Source organism: Eubalaena glacialis, chromosome 15 (genome assembly GCF_028564815.1).
Source record: "Eubalaena glacialis isolate mEubGla1 chromosome 15, mEubGla1.1.hap2.+ XY, whole genome shotgun sequence".
NCBI lineage: Eukaryota > Metazoa > Chordata > Mammalia > Artiodactyla > Balaenidae > Eubalaena > Eubalaena glacialis.
Window position 1 is genome coordinate 53,796,060 of NC_083730.1, and position 7,707 is coordinate 53,803,766.

General features: G+C 47.7%; 1 long non-coding RNA gene across 3 annotated transcripts in view; it reads left to right on the plus strand.

Annotated features, from left to right (window-relative positions):
• LOC133075257 (uncharacterized) overlaps nucleotides 1-7,496 on the plus strand; it is a 55,534-nt gene extending 48,038 nt beyond the window's left edge. For all 3 annotated transcript variants that reach the window (XR_009697337.1, XR_009697339.1, XR_009697338.1), the window contains exon 3: nucleotides 7,409-7,496. This is a non-coding gene — a long non-coding RNA (uncharacterized LOC133075257). The remainder of the gene's footprint in view (nucleotides 1-7,408) is intronic.
• The last annotated feature ends 211 nt before the right edge of the window (nucleotides 7,497-7,707 follow it).

Sequence of the window (7,707 nt, forward strand, 5' to 3'; positions counted from 1 at the left end):
CGATCTGACTGCGAGTCTAGAGGGGCTTTCTTTGGCATTCTAAACCCTGCGACGTTTTGCCCAGGCCTTGGAGTGAAATAAGGGCCTCCGAGAACCTCTTGAAGTGAATTTCATGGGAGTCTCAGCTGGGAGCCCTGGAACGTATTCTGCCCCTGGGGAGACTGGAGATGAGGACACTTTGGTTTCGTAATGTGACTTTTGTCACAGTAGAGCACACTTTGGATTCTCACTTCCTGTTTTAATTTTGTCTGGAAATAAGAAAATCTGCTGAGATTTCATTTCAAAAGAGCAGTTCGACTTCGTGAAGAAAATTTCTCTGCAAATTAGAAAAGCGAAGGAGAACAAAACTGTAGTCAGCAGTACAGACAGCCAGTCAAATACTAATTTAAGAGCCAGTTAACACTGGTGGTTAAATAGCCAGTATTTAGCATGTGCTCCGCGTTCCGAGCACCGTGGCGGCGGGGAGGAGGGGAGAGTAGAGAAAGCATCGCACAGGAGGGGCCTTGGAATGAGATCGCAGAGCTGTTGGGGGAGGGGGCACCGGGAAGGCAGGGGGGAGCACAGGGGTCGCAGGTGCGAGCGAATATCACAGGCTTGCAAGGCTGTCGGGAGTCAGGCTGTGAGGGGTCTTGTACCAAGTTAAAGAAACGTGGACTTCACCCCATAGGCCAGAGGGAGATGTTGAAGGTATTTCCTCCGGGAGGATGGGCTGTGCCCGCTGGGCTTGCGAAGATCACGGTGCTGGAAAGGAGGAGGCTGCTGGGATAATCCAGGGAAGCAGTGGCCTGCGGGGGAGCAGCCTCCTAGTCTGGGCTCTTCTTTTACCCCAGAGCCCACTGGCAGAGCAGAGTTCACAGCCCCTGCCCAACTGGAGGCACGGCTGGAAACGGAATAAGGCATGCCAGAAAGTTCTTGGAAGTACCATATTTTGTCTTTAAAAAAATCATGCAAATGTTTGCATCCTGCTTCATTCAATCGGGGCGCCAGGAAGCTGGGCCATATCTGTTTCCTGTGGCCTTTGGTGTCCCCTGCATCCCCCAGGGTCACCCATACCCCAATCTGGGGAGGGGCCTGCCCCGTGTTGACATCCCCTTCAAACACCATAGGAGCAAAGTGTTTGAAGGGGCGGTATTTGCAGAAATAATACCTTTCTGTGCCATGTGCACAATGGCTCCACTTGTCTTAAGGATTTACTGAATTGGATTTCCTTAAATGGATTTTATTGTCATTCTCTAATACCTTTAATACCCCTCATACCTCTAATACCCCTCACTCTAACTGATAAATACGTAACTGACTTTACAGATCAATAGCTGGCTACTGAGTGGGTATAGAGCCTCCCAAATGGGAGGTCTGGCTTTAACTTGATTGCAGAGTATTTCATATTTTATATCTAACTTTTCTAAGATAGATAGTAATAGTTAACATCAACTGGGCACTTACTAGCTTCCAGACACTACACGGGGGTAGGTTATTTCATTTCCTCTTTACAAGAAGCCCGAGGTAGATGTGTTATTGTTATTATTATTATTCCCATTTTATAGATGAGGAAACTGGGATTTGGAGATGTTTTAAGTTTCTTAGATTTCCACAGCCAAGAAATCCAAGAGCCAGGATATGGTCTCAGGTGGTCAAAATCCAACATGTGAGTTTTTAGCCTCTCCACTAGAGGACTGAAATCGAAACTTTGGTGGATGACTAGACAGTAACACTTAAGATCTTTGCAACCCTGACATCCGATGATTTAGTGAACTCTTAAAAGAGCAGGTGGATTCTGATAAGAATTGATGGATAGAATTTCCCTTGAAATTACACTTTTTCTCCAGTATGTTATCTTAAGACAAAATGGTACCCAGTAAGACTTTTCCATTGGATTTTTTTCTTCATTTTCATTGGGTATATAGGTAGAAGTGGCAGAGATTAATATATCTCAAAGAAAACTTGATTTTCTTTTTAGTTGTAAAACGAAAATAAAGATATTGTCACTGTCTTAGCCTCCTAGGGCTGCCTAACAAAATATTACAGACTGGGTGGCTTAAACAAGAGAAATTTATTTTCTCACAGTTCTAGAGGCTGCAAAGTTGAAGATCAAGGTGCCAGCAGGGTTTGGTTTCTGGTGAGACCTCTCTTCCTGGCTTGCTGGTGGCTACTTTGTCCTCATGTAGCCTTTCCTCTGAGGGAGAGGGGAGAGAGAGAGAGAAAGAGAAAGAGAGATCTCTTCTTTATACAAGGCGACCAATCCTATTGGATTAGGGCCCCACCCTTATGCCCTTATTTAACCTTATTTACCTCCTAAAGGCCTTATTTCCAAATGCTGTCACCTTTGGTATTAGGGCTTCAACACATGCAGGTAGGGGACACAGTTCAGCCTGTAGCAGTCTCTGACATTTGCCTTGGCAGGTAAGCTGGGGCAGCGGCCCAGTGACTGTCCCAGGTCCCCCTTGGGCACATGGGGGAGCCAGCCCTTCCCAGGCTGTACATTTCACCTGCCTCACCCTCCTCCGTGTGTCTGGAACACTCAGGGCCTGTGCAGATGCCAAGTCCCCATCTATCACTACCTTGCTGTGTTTTTGTTATCTTACGCTTGCAAAGCTTCCCCTGGGTTTAAAAATGCAGTAGAAGTCTCATAATGAATTGCATCATTCTTTCTGGTGCATTTAAGTGGAAATCACTGTTATATATGTTCTTCCAGTGAAACTCCACTTCCTTTGCATATACATTACAGAACAGCAATAATACAATTCATCATATTTCTAGAGCACTTTACAGTTTTCAGATTGATCTCACTTACCTAATTTCCTCATATGATCCCTAGGTGATCAGCAAGATGAGTATTATTACCCCCATTTTACAAATGAGGAAATCGAAACTCAGAGGAGTTCATCGACTCACACAGATAAGCTGGGAAATTCTTCTATCTGCAAATAGTGTTCTTCCTACAGTGTCTCATGTATCACCTACACCAGCCTCTGTAGACTTATGCCCCAGTTTCTCAATGGCATCTATTCAGTCTCTTATCTCCTCTGGGTTCAGTACCCCCTTGACCCAAGAACAAATTCTTCCTGGAATTAGGTTCTGGATTGTGGTGACCTTGTGTCAGTTCAAGGGCAAAGTTCTGGAAGGTTCGGGGGAGGCTTGTTTGTAGTGTCCCTATGTGATGGCTGCCTCTGGGTGCTTCAGGGTCACTTAGCAGCTGAGACACAGCACTCACTGCCTTGCTCACGAACACCCGTGGCTTGTTTTGACTGTACATCGATGTCATCTCTGAGCTGTGGCTACAGTGGTTTGGGGATGCAAATCTTCACAGATGGCAGGTCAGACTGTAAATACTCCACTCCCATCCCATCGTAAAACCAGTCCAAGGAAAACACCAGAAACTAATTAAAACTGAGACAACAGTGCAAATATTTATGGGGGCAGAAATTCAAACAACGCTAGCAAAAACAAAGCATGCTTTTCAGATCGGTATTAATTAAAGTAAAAGAAACATAATGCTATCTAATGGAAATATATATATATTTTTACCATCAGATTTGATACCTGCAAATGATTGTTTTAACTGGGAGGATAAAGTCATATAAGTTATTTACTCAAAATGGTAATTAATTTCAGCCATTTGCCTTCATACTGATCGTCTAGTGTTGCACGGTGTCATAGGAAGGGCACAGGAACGGGAGTCAGGATAAATGCTGCAAGGAGTTGTGTAACTTTGAGCATGTCACCTAACCCTGTCCAAAGTGACCTTCGGTTTCTTCATTTGAGAGGAAAAGGAGAGAGGAAAAGAGAAAAAAGAAGGGATGGGGAAGAAAGACAGCTCTGAAGACACTATCATCCAGAGGGGCTGAAACGTCTAATCTCTAATGTATTGGCTCAGGCTGTGGACTTGAACTGGGGTGCCCAGGTTCAAATCCCAGCTCCATCATTCACTAGCTGTGACAAATTCCTTAGCTTCTCTGTGCCTTTTTTTTTCTTACTTGTAAAACCAATCTGTGTTGTGAGCATTAAGTTAGTAACTGTAAGTACTTTCAATAATGCCTAGCTCATAGAAAGTACCTCGTAAGTGTTAGGTGTTACTATTATCATCAGATGATCTTTACTTGGAGGATGGAATAATGTGCACTGGAGGAAAGAAAGAATGGAGGGGATTTCTCTAAGGATTCTGTGCTTCTGACTGGGGAATAAATAGCAGAGGGGAAAGAAACTAATATTTAAGTATGTATTATATTGGAAGCTACTGTATTCCCACTGTATTATATTGGAAACTACTGTATTCCCACTGACTAGATCAGAGATGATACAAATGAGGACTCAAAACAATATTTGTTCTAGGAATAAATAATCCTGTGATAATTTTTTTTTAATTTCTGTTTTTTGGGAGAGGAGTCTGAAGATCAGAGAGGTTAAGTAATTTGCTTGAGATCACACAACTAGCAATAGCTGAGCTGGGATTTGAGCCCAGGTCTCCGTGGCTCTGAAGCCCCTGCCCCTTCCATTATACCATGATGCTCTCACAAGGGGTCAGCCAGGAAGGGGACACTAATGTGCCCTGCCAGAGTGAGACAGGGCTCCTGCTTGGTGATTGCTGCACAGCAGACAGAACCAGGAGTGCAGTAATTCTACCAAGTGTTGCCTGGGTGCCCCTTTATCACTGGCTGCCGCCCTCCGTTGCCTTCCAGCTGCTACCATCATCCAACTCTCCCCTCACCCCTCTCAGCTTCCATCACCAATGTTAGGTCGGGGTGGGCTTGATATGGTGGTGTTTCACATGCAAAATTAGCAGATACGTGGCTGACCCTTAGCTGGCACAAGGCAGGTATTCAATATGTTTGTTTTTCTCCCTTTGCTCCCTTAACCTCTGACAGCAGTCAGGCCTGCCTAAGGCCAAGGACCCAGCTGATTTAGATGTTCACGTTAAAGGCCAATCATGGTATGAGCTGTTAGGGATCCTGAGGTGAGTGAAGCCCGCAGGACGCTGCCTTCGGGGAGTTTACGTGTAACCGGGGACAGAGCCATACTGCAGGGGCGTGCAGAGTGGCGAGTGGTGACACTAGTGGAAGGAGGAGGGGTGGCTCAGCTGCAGGAGGACTGGGGGGCGCTCCACACAGAGAGCGAGTTTTGAGCCAGGGAGGGGTGCGAGGAAGGGCAAAACAGAGACCACCACAAATGCAAAGGCCAGAGTCACAGAAGACCCAGAGCTTCCAGGACTTGGTGAGCGCCCAGGGCTGCACGTGGTACAGGCTGCCTGGGGAGGACATGGGGCTGCACGGAAGGGACGTGCAGTGCTCCGGGTCCTGGACCGTCCCCAGGGCCAGGGTCCTGGCGACTAAGGAGGAGAGCAACGTGGTTGGACTGGTTTGGGAGAAACTCCCTCAGGCAGTACGTTCAGATGCTGCGGTGGGGGGATAGGTTTATGCCAGAGGAGCAGTTAGGAGACCCTCCCAATTCATCCGTGGCCTCCTGTAGAGCAGGCGATTGAGGGACAATTGAAGAGAAATGACTGAGGCGGCATCATAAGGATTTGGTGACTGGTGGGGGTGAAAACTCAGGAAAAGAATCACGCAAGCGTTTCCAGTTGAGAGACTGAGCAGGTGATGACCATTTAACGGAGGACGGAAAAGCCAGATGAGGACAGCATAGGCTCACAGCCCAGCAGTATAACAGAGACAATACTCTCTTTCAAAAAGTACCCATGAGAAGAGTCCCCTCCCAGAGCCTCAGCAGGGAGGTGTGCTGAACCCCTGAGCATCCGGTGTGTGAGGGGGGCCTCAGGGACAGAGCTCTCAGAGGGAGAGGCTCCCCCACTACAAGGGAAGGGATTTCTGAGGAACTGCAGCAGGCAGAGCTAAGCTTTGGAGGAAGACACTTCATTCATTCATTTCTTCAACCTTTCATTCATGGAGTGCCTGCTGCATGCTGGCTCAGAGCTAAAGGGAGGGAAGCAGAGGTAGGAGAGCCAGTGCTCGTCCTCCAGAGACTCACAGACTAGCTGTGAAGGAAGAAGTAACAGGGGAAGCATGTTCCAGTACAATCCTCGCTATGGTAAAAGTGAGACAGGAAAGAATGGGGAGGGCTTCCTGGAGGAGGTGGCATTCGACTTGGATCTTGAGAGGTTTGTAGAAGTTGGCCAAAGAATAGGACCTGCACCTTCCACCAGAGGAAACAGTACTTTTGCAAAGTGTGGGGAAGAAGCAGAGTGGGACCAGAAAGAGATTCAAGGTGAATGGAATGGGAAACAGGTGACCCTGGATTTTAAAAATAAACTTTGAAGAACAATGGTAACTATGTGAGGTGATGGACGTGTTAATGAACTTGATCGTGGTAATCATTTCTTGATGGACACATATATTAAGCCCCATTGTACACCTAAAAAAGAAAAAGAATAATCATATTATACAACCTGAATGTATAAAATTTTTATTTGTCAATCATACCTTAATAAAGCAGGAAAAAATGGACTTTTGTTACCAACCCTTTCAAGTCGGGTCCCAGCGGGGGTCCTTCTGCCCGGTGTCTTTCGCACCAATAGAACCAGACCAAGTTGGGTTCAGAAGCAAAGGAAAGCTTTATTCTTTGATCAAAGAATGGAGAGCTGCAGGATTGCGATCTAGAGCGCAAGGTCTCCCCCAGGCCGTGGGCCGGGCTGCTTTACAGGGATCTTGTCAGCGGGGAGGGGGCAGGTTCTCAAGGGAAGGGCACAGCTGTGCTGTTCACACTCCAGATCGCAGTGCGGGGCGCAGCATCTCTGCACGAGGCCCCCTGTGAGCAAGCGAAACTAGAGGAAGCACAAAGGAAGAAGTTAGACCTTATCACCTAGATTCCATCTTATTCCCCCTCCCCCAGCCCAGCGGGCTTTGCTGGTGACACTGAGCAATTTCAGAACAAGAGGTTAAGGATGTTCCAAAGTAGTAATAACAGCCCCATATCAGGTATTAGCCACCTCACCCCAACTCTGAAGGGCACTGGCGGGACGGCAGGGGATACACAGGCGGAATCTGCGGGTGACGGAAGTGGGTCTGCTGGGTGAGACCAAGCCAGCTGGGGCACCGCCCGCGCTTGGCCCAGGACACCTGCCGATTCCTCCCGTGTGTGTGGAGGGAGGGACGTGAGCCTCTTGAGCCGTCTCCCGAGTGTTTGCAGTTTGTTCACCAGGGGCTTCAGCCAGGTGACGAGTAACCCGCAACACGGCATTCGGGTCATGGTGCGGCTTCACTCAGGCCAGCTTAGAGACCCACGGGGACTGAGCGCCCAGGTGTGTTTTACAGTTACCTGTGGACAGGTGGGTCCCTCCTGATCGTGGCAGGCAACGTTGATTCTGGTCAAACCAGCAGGATGTCCCCCTGTACCTTTCACCGTGACGAGTTACAACCGCTCAAATGGGTCAAAATATCTCCTTTTCTCTCCTGAGCAGACGCTGCCCCCGTTCCTCCTTTTCGTGGATTGGAGTCAGGACACCTGGGTCTCATCCATGTTCTGCAATGAATTTCCCTGGTGAGTACGGGCCAGACCCTTCCCTTCTGTTTCTCCATTTTGAAAATTAGTGGCCCGTCCACACCCAACTCTTGGTGAACGTGTTCAGATCGAGGTGCCCACTTAAGTAACTTGCTCCTTCTCCCAGCCTTCTCACGCGGGGAACAGGTTATTAATGTGAAGTGTTCAACTTCAGCATTCCTTCAGTGAAGTGTTATTAAATAACCTATTCTCTCTCCC